Consider the following 11,982-nt stretch of genomic DNA (forward strand, 5'->3'; position numbering starts at 1 on the left):
CTCAAAGCTTTCTTCCTGGATTGGGATCAACACCTTGGGTATAAGAGGATCCCGAGGCTTGACCCGCTTCTTTACCACTCGTGTCCTGACGGGTTTCATATTCCTTCTTAACTGAAACAATAAGGTGAATAACAATAAAAAGGGGTGAACCAAAATTGCTCAACAAGTCTACAAAATATACACAATGTTAAAGTAATATAACTGAATCCGTATCCCAGGTATATCTGCAAAGATATAACCTCATAAGAATCAAAAGAAGGCCATTGCTGGCAAATACAAACGAACTACACTGGACTCAAATTCGCAGCTATACCCTGCTGATCAGCCAAGATACAGTGCAGATCTATATCTCACTATATAGATCATGTCGGGCACCCAGGCACTATGGCCCATCTCAAGGATCTGGTTATGTCCCGGTCCTTAGGATTAAGTAAACTTAATCCCCAAAAGTAATGTTATCCAGTCCCTGGAATAGCAACCGGAACAATCGGTATACTTTGATATATTCTAATCACCAGAATATATCAATAATTGTGAGTAACAATGGAAATATGAATAATAAATTCAAATGAAAAGAATAATTGAAGAATCGGACGGAGATATAAATAAAGGAATTAAAGTAATACAAATGTAATAAGAATCTGAAGAGAATATCGCTATTCTGGAAAATAGAATAGAGGAGAAACTTGCCTTCTGTGCAACTTACTGCAATTAAATCACTTCCGTCTATCCCCTACTCGACCTGCCTTGTTGGCTTAGTTTCTGTTAGCAAAGTAGACTGGTTAATTCATTTTGTACTTTGGTTGCACCTTAAATCGACTTCATTTTGTTCCTACTATCTACCCATACGCTTATAACCAACTCGAATATTACATATAAGCAAGTAAGACTCGATTAACCACATAATACACATAAGCATATAAGCACATAATCGTTCTTATAGTTAAAATAATTTTTAGATTCGAAATCGACTCGCTGATTGCTCCGTTCATCACCTTCTACTTCATTTCCCATTTTTCCGGAATTTTTCGAACTCGTCTCGGCACGCATTTCGACTGATAATCAAGCGATCAATAAATTCAACTAATTTTGAGAAGAAATTAGGTCTTTATATTATTTTTAGTGAAAAAAATCCATTTTTCTGAGTTAACAGGCTTTCGTTTCGCTCAAATCGGACTAACGGTTGAATTATTATCAATTAAACACTGATAATTCAATTTATTATTCAATAAAAATAATTATTGCCAATTTTTAAATCCTAAAATAATTTTTAAATAATTATTTAAGAAAAATCAAAGTCAAAAATAATTTTTTTACAATTTTTGAAGTTAAAATGAAGAAGTTATGATTTATCGAAAATTGTGTGACTAATTATCAAAATAATTAATCACTTTTTTTAAAATATTTAATAAATAAATAACTAATAAATAATTAATAAATAATTATTTACTAATTTAAAATAATTAATCCCTAATTATTAGGATTAATCCCAATTTATTACAAATATTTACAACTTATCGTTATTTATTTGATTAGATCGATTATTTACAAATAATCAATCGATTTAATTAACTGATACGCTATTTATCGAATAACTACGAATTACTCGAATTATAAACCAACTCAACGATCAATTACTCGCATAATTACGAACTACGCACTATTCTCGAATACTACCGAACTAATATATTATTATTAGAATTTAAACGATTCGTTAATCAATTAATTATCGGTATTTAATTATACAATACGAACAATTAATGCAATATTATTCGAATAACTAACGCTCGAATAATAATTCTCATTATCGAATCACTATTCGTAATATTAACTAATTATTAGATTATTAATCATATTATTTAATTATTTTTAATCCTTATTTATTAATTAATTACCTAATTATTAATTAATTACCTAATTATTAATTAATTAGATAACTAATAAATAATTAGATAAATAATTAAATAATTAATTAAATAATTACATTCGAATTTATAATTTAACAAAATAATTCAGAAATTAATAATACTATTTTTCAGAATTTAAATCTAATTTTTATCTAATTTTCAGAATTATTAAAACTAATTTCTAATTTTCAGAAAATAAAATAAATATATAAAAATCCAGAAACACAAAAACAAAATTAGGGTTTGGGGTTTTAGGATCGAACCCGGGTCGAAACCGGGTTGCAAACCGGGTCGAACCCGGGTCGCGATGAACAGCCGTCACCGTCCCAGAATCCGGCGACGGTTTTCGGCGAGACAAAAAACACGGCCAAACGTCGTGATTCGAGTTCGTTTCTTCCACGTTTCTGATGCACAGCAATACAGACGATGCCTCCTTCTTTCCCAGGCCTCCCTTCGTCCTCCTTCCCCGTCGAGCATCACCGGAGACGAAGAACACCGCCATGGCGGCGGATTTCCGACGAGCACGCAAACCACAACCAAACACTATGAAACTGATGTCGTTCGACTCGGTTTTTGACGATCTAATCGTTTCCAGCAACAATAATATCAAACAAGCAGCCATAATCAAAACCCGAATTCAAGAAATTAGACCCGAAAAACGAAATTAAAATCCAGAAATCAAACACTAAAATTAATAGCATAATCAGAAACTACGATTCTTGGGCTTCAAAACGGATACTTACATGCTCGATTTGGTGAACAAAATCACGATCAAACTTGACTTTGATTTCAGGAACTTCAAGAACCCTAATCCCACTTTTCTGGATTTTCAGCCTATTTTCTGATTTTTTTTATAATTAATTAATAGTTAATTACTGAAAAATCAGCTATTTATACTATGTAAAATAATACCCCTAAAAAAATTAAGGGTCTAATTACACTCCTAATAAAAATATTTGGCCCTAATTTCCATAATCTTTGGGTATTAAAATTTAATTTATAAATATTTTATATATACTATATATATGCCAAAAATTCCCAAAAATTGTGAATAATTCAAAAATACAAAGAAATGGTATAAATAAAAGTCCTATAATTTTATAAAAATAAAAATGTGATTTTTGTGGTGTTTTTAACACCCAATGGGGCCCGGAAAAGTCATTTTTCGCAAAACGAGAAAATTTATAAAATATCTAGATGTTCAAAATATTGCGATTGTAAAAGCCGTTTGATGAAAAATAAGGCCCATTATTTTACTTGAAATACTGGCGTTAAAATCATTGTTTGGGTTGCAAACCGTTTGAAATGAAACCTATGAATACGATAAAAACATCTGAAAAAGACCTTAAAAATACAGAAATGATACTGAATACACGTAACACATAACAATTAGGGTTTAACAGATAATCACACATAAATGACATATTAATACACATATTTTATTATAAATATGATATAATACAACGTAAATTTCCCGGTCGTTACATTCTCCCCCCCTTAATAGGATTCTGTCCTCAGAATCTTCTACGCAAATAATTGAGGGTATTTCTCTAGCATTTCACTTTCAAGTTCCCAGGTTGATTCTTCAACCACTGGGTTTCTCCACAACACTCGCACTAAATATACAGACTTATTTCTCAACACTTTCTCTCGCCGATCTAAAATTTTTACCGGCTGATCTACAAAAGAAAAATCTGGTTGGATATCTATTGGTTCATACTCTATTACATGCCTAGAATCAGGATTATATCGCTTAAGCATTGACACGTGAAACACATTGTGAATGTGTTGCATATGAGGCGGTAACGCTAATTCCTATGCAAGCTTTCCTACTTTCTTCAAAATCTCAAATGGTCCGACGTATCGTGGTTTCAATTTACCCTTATTGCCAAATCTAGTCAATCCTTTCCATGACGATATTTTAAGTAATACGTGTTCCCCTTCCTGATAGTCCATATCCTTCCTTGCCTGGTCTGCATATTTGTGTTGCCTGTTTTGCGCTGCATCGAGTCGTTTCCGAATAAGTTCAATCTTTTCTTTCGTCTGCTGAATTAATTCTGGTCCCAAAATTTTACGTTCTCCAACTTCATCTCAGTGCACTGGTGATCTGCATTTTCTCCCATATAGTGCTTCATACGGTGGCATTCCAATGCTGGCGTGATAGCTGTTATTATAAGAAAATTCCACTAGTGGTAGATGCTCATCCCAACTGCCTTCAAAATCGATCGCACAAACTCGTAGCATGTCTTCAATCATTTGGATAGTTCTTTCACTTTGCCCGTCGGTTTGCGGATGATAAGTGGTACTCATGTTTAATTTTGTTCCAAGGCATTCTTGAAATTGTTTCCAAAATCTTGAGTTGAAACGAGGATCTCGATCAGACACGATAGATATTGGAACTCCATGTCGTATCACAATTTCCTTGAGATACATATGCACTAATTTGTCAAGCGAGAATCTTTCGTTAATTGGTAGAAAATATGCTGACTTCGTAAGTCTATCAATGATTACCCATATCGCATCATGATTTGCCTTAGTCCTTGGCAGTCCTACCATAAAATCCATCGCTAGATGTTCCCATTTCCATTCTGGAATGTCTAATGGTTGTAATAATCTGCTCGGTCGTTGATGTTCCGCTTTAACTCACTGGCATGTGTAGCATTTACTCACCCATTCTGCTATTTCCTTCTTCATATTCAGCCACCAGAAGTTTTCTTTTAGATCGCGATACATTTTTGTGCTTCCTGGATGAATGGAATACTTCGAATTGTGTGCATCCCGCATTATTTCTTCTTTTAATTCTGCCATGTTAGGGATCCAGATTCTCGATGCAAAGCGTAAAATTCCTTCATTATCTTTGTGAGTTGTGATTTCTTCTCCCGTCAGGTCATCATCTTGACTCATCACTTCATCTTGACAGCGGCGAATCTTCTCTAACAACTCCGGTTGGAAAGTCATAGTGTAGATATATTCTGCAGATTTATTGGGAATGCAAATCTCAATTTCTAATTTTTTGAATTCCTTGGCCAATTCTTCGCATGAAGTTAACCGATTCAATCTTTCTTTTCTGCTTAGCGCATCTGCTACAACATTTACTTTTCCTGGATGATAACTGATTGTGACATCGTAATCTTTGATCAATTCCAGCCATCGACGTTGTCGCATGTTCAGTTCCTTTTGCGTAAAGATATACTTCAGACTTTTATGATCCGTGTAGATTTCGCATTTTTCACCGTAGAGATAATGTCTCCAAAACTTCAATGCAAATACGATCGCTGCCAATTCCAGATCATGCGTAGGATATTTCTGTTCATGAGGTTTAAGTTGTCTCGAAGCATATGCAATGACGTTACCGTGTTGAATTAATACACATCCTAGCCCGCGATACGAAGCATCACTGTAAATGATGAAATTTCCTTGCTCGTCTGGCAATGCAAGTACTGGTGCAGTCACCAATCGATTCTTTAACTCTTGAAAACTTTCTTCACACTTATCATTCCATTCAAACTTTTCACTTTTTCGAGTTAACTTGGTCAGCGGCGTTGCTATTTTTGCAAAATCTTTGACAAATCTTCGATAATACCCTGCCAATCCCAAGAAACTTCGAACTTCTGTGGGTGTCTTCGGTCTTTCCCAATTTAACACAGCTTCAATCTTCGCTGGATCGACTTGGATGACTTCTCTACTGATGATATGCCCTAGAAATTGTACTTCCCTTAACCAGAATTCACATTTTGAGAATTTTGCGTATAATTGCTCTTTCCTCAGAATTTCCAAAACTATCCTCAAGTGTTCTGCATGCTCTTCTTCTATCTTGGAGTAAATCAAGATGTCATCAATGAATACAATCACGAACTTGTCCAAATATTTCTTGAATATCATGTTCATCAAATCCATGAATGCAGCTGGCGCGTTTGTCAAACCGAATGCCATTACAAGAAACTCGTAATGTCCATATCTCGTACGGAACGCAGTCTTGGGAATATCTTCAGCTTTAATCTTTAATTGATGATAGCCTGATCGCAAATCTATCTTTGAAAACCATGCAGCTCCTTTTAGCTGATCGAACAAATCATCGATTCTTGGTAAAGGATACTTGTTCTTGATAGTGAGCTTATTCAATTCCCTATAGTCGATGCACAATCGCATGTTGTCATCCTTCTTCTTCACAAATAACACCGGTGCACCCCATGGGGATACACTAGGTCGTATGATGCCTCGGTCTAGAAGATCTTGCAGTTGCGTTGATAATTCTTTCATCTCAACTGGAGCCATTCGATACGGAGCTTTCGAAACTGGTTCTGTACCTGGTGCTAGATCAATCGTGAACTCGATTTCTCGATCTGGCGGTAACCCTGGAAGCTCGTCGGGAAAGACGTCCGTAAATTCACATACAACTGGAATGTCTTCTATTCTAGGACTTCCTTTTTCAGTATTTAACACATAAGCTATGTACGCTTCACATCCTTGTCGAAGCAATCGTTTGGTCTGCACTACAGTGAGAAATTTATTCCGCTGCTTTTTGCCCCTGAATATTACCGTTGCATTTTCCGCAGTTCGCAATTCAACTTTCTTATTCGCGCAATCTATCTGAGCCTTATGATATGCTAACCAATCCATTCCTAAAATGATATCGAATTCTCCTAGCTTAAAAGGAATTAAGTCTACAGAGAAATGATGTCCAGCTATTTCTACATCACACGCAGGACATACTCGATCTACTGGAACTTGGTCGTCATTCGCTAATTTTATAATTAACGTCTCGCCCAACCATTCAATTTCGCAATGTAACTTATCAAGAAATTCTTCAGAAATAAATGAACGGGTAGCTCCAGAATCAATTAATACTTTTGAATCTACGGAGTTCACCAAAAGCGTACCTGCAATCACACTTGGATTCTGTACTGCTTCTTTCATGGTCTTGTTAAAAGTCCTTGCTCTGGGTTGATTTGGCGGTGGTGGCGGAGGTAATGCCAATACTTTCGGAACACTGGCTGCCATTGCTGGTCCTTTACAATTCCTAGCGATATGCCCTTTCTTTCCGCATTGATAGCAAGTGATTTCTGCTATTTTTCATGTCGGACATTCGTTAGAGTAGTGCCCTTTCTGCTTGCATTTGAAACATGTCACGTCTGCTTTAATACATACACCGGTATGCTTACGTCCACAAGTTTTGCAATACGGCACTGAAACTTTAACAATTCCCTGCTTGTTGGAGACTTGGAAATGATTACCTATTTTTTGTGTACCCTGTCCTATCCTTTTGAAATTCAGATTTTCCCGGGCTTGAAATCCCGGCTTCCTGTTGGAACGGTCTTGGAAACTTCCCTGTCCTCTGTCCCGTTGAGATCTTTCACTTTCCCCTTCGATGATCAAAGCTTTCTGAACTACAGCGGTATATGTTGTTAATTCAAAAACTGTAACTTGTCCGCGTATCCATGGTCGTAATCCCTCTTGAAATCTCTGCACTCGTTTCTCTTCAGTGTCCACCTGTTCCGGAACAAACCTAGCCAATTCATTGAATTTGGCTTCATATTCTGTTACAGACATACTTCCCTGCTTCAGCTCTAAAAACTTTATCTGCATCTGATTCCTTATGTAGCGAGGAAAATGCTTTTCTAAAAATAATTCTTTAAACTTATCCCAAGCAATAACATCTTCACCCTCTAAAGCCTTTTTAGATTCCCACCAATAATTTGCCTCTCCTTTCAACAAGTAACTAGCAAAATCAGTCTTCTGGTCCTTACCTACCTTCAATAGTACAAAAGCTTTCTCTATTTCTTTTAACCAGGTGGTAGCTTTGACAGGATTAGTAGACCCATCAAATTCTGGAGGTTTAACTGACTGAAACTACTTAAAAGTAACAACAAGTTGAGGCTCATGACGAGGTGGCTGTTGTAACATTTGTTGTTGTATCTGTTGTTGCTGATGCTGCATCTGCTGCTGCAACTGCTGCTGCATCATTACCATCTGTTGTTGCATCAGATGGAACATTTGGTTCATGGTCTCATTAGTCTGACCTTCGGAATTGTTGTTAGAGGTCTCAGCCCTAGTCTTTCTTTTTGGTGCCATCTTCTTCTTCTGATAATAAAACAGGTGATATTTATTTAACAGTTTAATAAACAATTGACAGTATATAAGAAAACAATTGATCTGGTATTAATAACATGATTTATATAAAGAAAACAGTTGCTGAATATAAAAACTAGAAATATAAGCAGTTAAATAATCATGGTTGTCCTTTTCTATTTTTGTTTATTTTTTTTTTCAACAGGAATTATAGTATAAAAGACTGTAAAGCAATAAAGTGAAAGTAAATGCTGTAAAACTGTAAAGACTGAAATTTAAATAAAAGAAATTTGAAAAGTTCAGTTTATATATATGACACCAGCCTCAGGTGTAAATGCTTGATACAAAAAGTCTCGCTCTACTGGTAATCACCGCGGCTACAAGTTATACTACCACTACAGGTCAAAATCCTACTACAGGTTAAACTACTAGTACATACATACACACTACTCACTAGGTTATACTATGCTGTCTCTATATACATCTATACCCTGAAGTCACTGTCTCAACTGTCCCTGTCTCAGAACCCAGGCGGAATACGCCTAAGCTCCTCTCTAAGTGCCTGGACCAAAGTCTGTGCCAAGCGAAAAACCCTGTAGAACTCTGCAAAAGAAGGAGGTCCATCATGAGTCAAATCATCCAGCTCCCAAGTAGCGCTCATCAACACTGACTGCAATCACTGTCTCATATAATAATTCGGTTGTAGGGCCGCTAACGGTCCTCTGTCCCTCTGCTCAAACAGATGCATAATCTCACGACACTATGCCCGCCAATACTCCATATCATCCCTCATAACTCTATACTCATGGTATGGTACCATGTGCGACTGAGCAACCTGACCTACTGACTCCTGGGAAGGAACCCTCGGAATACCTGCACCCGGCGGTGGTAAGCCTAGCTGTAGATCCACATCATGCTCTCCCATTCCCTCGACTGGAATCATCTGAACTATGTCCGGCTCTGGGGCATGCACTGGTATAGGAGGTAATAATGGTGGTGGTGGTAACTCCTGCTCAATACCCGGTATAAACTGATGCTCAATAGGTAAAGGAACTATCGGCTCGAAGAACTCAAAAAGATCAAACATCTCTATGGGGTCATGAACTATCCCTTGAACTGGGGGTACCAGCTCTTGTGGCAATGGTGGTGGAGGTGGTAAAGGAGGAAATATATGCTCAGATATTGGAGGTATGACTGGTACTGCTGGTCCAGTGACTGTCCTCTCGGAAGATGCAGAATAACCAGAAGATGGCATCTGATAATATACCAAAGAAAAGAAAAGGTCACTAAACAAACCTAAGATTTTATACTTTCCTATTCTAATTTGACCTAAATCCTAACACTATCTTTCCTAATCTGACTATCCCTATCTTATGTGATCTCCCTATCCTATCTTAATCCTAATGTTCTTGTTTTCAGGGACCAAACCTACAGCTCTGATGCCAAACTGTAACGCCCTCCAAACCCGGGGTATAAGTCTGGGGGTTACGAGCTAATCACCAAACCTATACAAACTTATTAATAAATAATAAAGAAATGAAACTAAACCCCTTAACAACTACCAGGACCTTTTTAGGTTGAAGTATAAAAACAAGAACCACTAACTACTTTTATTACAAACCAACATTCAAAATCTCACAAACTTTCTTTATTACAAACCATTGTCTAATTCATTTTAAACTAAGTTCAGCTTTTATTCAAACACACATACTATCTATCAACACTCCACCTGCTCGGGCAACTCAAAGCTTTCTTCCTGGATTGGGATCAACACCTTGGGTATAAGATGATCCCGAGGCTTGACCCGCTTCTTTACCACTCGTGTCCTGACGGGTTTCATATTCCTTCTTAACTGAAACAATAAGGTGAATAACAACAAAAAGGGGTGAGCCAAAATTGCTCAACAAGTCTACAAAATATATACAATGTTAAAGTAATATAACTGAATCTGTATCCCAGGTATATCTGCAAAGATATAACCTCATAAGAATCAAAAGAAGGCCATTACTGGCGAATACAAACGAACTACACTGGACTCAAATTCGCAGCTATACCCTGCTGATCAGCCAAGATACAGTGCAGATCTATATCTCACTATATAGATCCCGTTGAGCACCCAGGCACTACGGCCCATCTCAAGGATCCGGTTATATCCCGGTCCTTAGGATTAAGTAAACTTAATCCCCAAAAGTAATGTTATCCAGTCCCTGGAATAGCAACCGGAACAATCGGTATACTTTGATATATTCTAATCACCAGAATATATCAATAATTGTGAGTAACAATTGAAATATGAATAATAAATTCAAATGAAAAGAATAATTTAAGAATCAAACTGAGATATGAATATAGGAATTAAAGTAATACAAATTTAATAAGAATCTGAAGAGAATATCACAATTCTGGAAAATAGAATAGAGGAGAAACTTGCCTTCTGTGCGACTTACTGCAATTAAATCACTTCCGTCTATCCCCTACTGAACCTGCCTTGCTGGCTTAGTTTCTGTTAACAAAGTAGACTAGTTAATTCATTTTGTACTTCGGTTGCATCTTAAATCGACTTCATTTTGTTTCTACTATCTACCCATACGCTTATAACCAACTCGAATATTACATATAAGTAAGTAAGACTCGATTAACCACATAATACACATAAGCATATAAGCACATAATCGTTCTTATAGTTAAAATAATTTTTAGAATCGAAATCGACTCGTTGATTGCTCCGTTGATCACATTCTGCTTCATTTCCCATTTTTTCGGAATTTTTCGAACTCGTCTCGGCACGCATTTCGAATGATAATCAAGCGATCAATAAAGTCAACTAATTTTGAGAAGAAATTAGGTCTTTATATTATTTTTAGTGAAAAGAATCCATTTTTCTGAGTCAACAGGCTTTCGTTTCGCTCAAATCGGACTAACGGTTGAATTATTATCAATTAAACACTGATAATTCAATTTATTATTCAATATAAATAATTATTGCCAATTTTTAAATCCCAAAATAATTTTTATATAATTAATTAAGAAAAATCAAAGTCAAAAATAATTTTTTTTATAATTTTTGGAGTTAAAATGAAGAAGTTATGATTTATCGAAAATTATGTGACTAATTATCGAAATAATTAATCACTTTTTTTAAATATTTAATAAATAAATAACTAATAAATAATTAATAAATAAATATTTACTATTTTAAAATAATTAATCCCTAATTATTAGGATTAATCCCAATTTATTACAAATATTTACAACTTATCGTTATTTATTTGATTAGATCGATTATTTACAAATAATCAATCGATTTAATTAACTGATATGCTATTTATCGAATAACTACGAATTACTCGAATTATAAACCAACTCAACGATCAATTACTCGCATAATTACGAACTACGCACTATTCTCGAATACTACCGAACTAATATATTATTATTAGAATTTAAACGATTCGTTAATCAATTAATTATCGGTATTTAATTATACAATACGAACAATTAATTCAATATTATTCGAATAACTAACGCTCGAATAATAATTCTCATTATCGAATCACTATTCGTAATATTAACTAATTATTAGATTATTAATCATATTATTTAATTATTTTTAATCCTTATTTATTAATTAATTACCTAATTATTAATTAATTACCTAATTATTAATTAATTAGATAACTAATAAATAATTAGATAAATAATTAAATAATTAATTAAATAATTACATTCGAATTTATAATTTAACAAAATAATTCAGAAATTAATAATACTATTTTTCAGAATTTAAATCTAATTTTTATCTAATTATCAGAATTATTAAAACTAATTTCTAATTTTCAGAAAATAAAATAAATATATAAAAATCCAGAAACACAAAAACAAAATTAGGGTTTGGGTTTTTAGGATCGAACCCGGGTCGAAACCGGGTTGCAAACTGGGTCGAACCCGGGTCGCGATAAACAGCCGTCACCGTCCCAGAATCCGGCGACGACGACGGTTTCCGGTG

Source organism: Apium graveolens, chromosome 1, assembly GCF_009905375.1.
Source record: "Apium graveolens cultivar Ventura chromosome 1, ASM990537v1, whole genome shotgun sequence".
In the NCBI taxonomy this organism is placed as follows: domain Eukaryota; kingdom Viridiplantae; phylum Streptophyta; class Magnoliopsida; order Apiales; family Apiaceae; genus Apium; species Apium graveolens.